We start from the raw sequence: 1,797 nt of genomic DNA on the forward strand, positions 1-1,797 counted from the left end.
GATGTAGAGTGGCTAGCCCAAGAATTCCTAAAGAGGGCTACACCTCAGAAGCTCAAATACAAGGCCAAAAAGTCCTAAATGGGCATGTTAACTTAAAACAACCATAACTTTTGATATGGTAGGAGTTATGGGGTCCGTAAGATATCAACAAAAAGTTTGTTTCGAGCCAATGTAGAACGTCTAGTACTAGAATTCTTGGATAGGGCTGCAAGTCAAAATCCCAAATGCAAGGCCAATAGTCTTAAATGAGCATATATACTTAAAAACGGCCATAACTTTTGATCCAGTAGAAGTTACGGGGCCCATAAGATATCAACAAAAAAATTGTTTTGAGCCAATATAGAATGTCTAGCACAAGAATTTCATGAGAGGACTGTACATTTGAAGCTCAAACGCAAGGCCCAAAAGTCCTGAATGGGCATGTCAATTGAAAACGGTCATAACTTTTGATCCGGGTGGAGTTATGGGGCTCGTAAGATATCAATGAAAAGTTTGTTTTGAGCCCAAGAATGTAGAACATATAGCACAAAAATTCCTAGAGAGAAATACGTGTCAAAAGCCCAAAGGGAAGGTACAAAAGTCCTAAATGGGCATGTCATCTTAAAACGACCACAACCTTTTATTCGAGAGGAGTTACAGGGCCCGTAAGATATCAATGGAAAGCTCGTTTTGAGCTTGACATAGAACGTGTAGCACAAAAATTCCTAAAGAGGGCTATGCATCAGAAGCCCAAACGCAATACCAAAAAGTCCTAAATGGGCATGCCAACTCAAAACGGTCGTAAGTTTTTATTCGAGATGATTTACAAGGCCCATAAGATTTAAATGGAAAGTGTGTTTTGAGCCCAAGAATACGACACATCTAGCACAAGAATTCTCATAAAGGGCTCCGCGTCAGAACCCCAAACTGAAAGTCAAAAATTCCTAAATGGGCATGTCAACTTAAAACGACCGTAACTTTTGATCTGGGAGGAGTGACGAGGCCTGTAAGATGCCAACAGAAAGCTCGTTTCAAGCCAAACAACATGGCATGTCTAGCACTAGAATTTTTGGAGAGGGTTACGCGTAAGAAGCTCAAACGCAAGGCCCAAAAGTCTAAAATGTGTTAGTCAACTTAAAATGGCCACAACATTTGATCCAGGAGAAGTTATAGGGTTCGTAAGATATCAACGGAAAGCTCGTTTTGAGCCCAATAATTTGGCAAATCGAGCACAAGAATTCTTGGAAAGGGCTATGCATTAGAAGCCTAAACGCAAGACCCAAAAGTCCTAAATGGGCATGTCAACATAAAACGACCATAACTTTTTATCCAAGAGAAGTTACAGGGCCCGCAAGATATCAAAGGAAAGCTCATTTCGAGATCGATGTAGAACGTCTAGCATAGGAATTCCTAGAGATTGTTATGCATCAGAAGCCTAAACGCAAGGCCCAAAAGTCCTAAATGGGCATGTCAACTTAAATGATAATAACTTTTGATCTATGAGGAGTTATGGGGGCTGGGAGATATAAAAAAAAAAAAAGCTCATTTCGACCCAAAAACATGGCACGTCTAGCACAAAATTACTGGAGAGGGCTGCATGTTCGAAGCACAAACGCAAGGCCCAAAATTCATAAATGGGCATGTCAACTTAAAACAGCCATAACTTTTGATCCGGGAGGAATTACTGGGCTCGTAAGATATCAACGGAAAGCTCAATGTTGTACATCTAGCATAAGAATTTCTAGAGAGTCCTGATCATCAAAATCCAAAACGCAAGGCTCAAAAGTCCTGAATGAGCATGCATACTTAAAATGCCCA

Source organism: Pistacia vera, unplaced genomic scaffold (genome assembly GCF_008641045.1).
Source record: "Pistacia vera cultivar Batoury unplaced genomic scaffold, PisVer_v2 Contig1190, whole genome shotgun sequence".
Taxonomy (NCBI): Eukaryota; Viridiplantae; Streptophyta; class Magnoliopsida; order Sapindales; family Anacardiaceae; genus Pistacia; species Pistacia vera.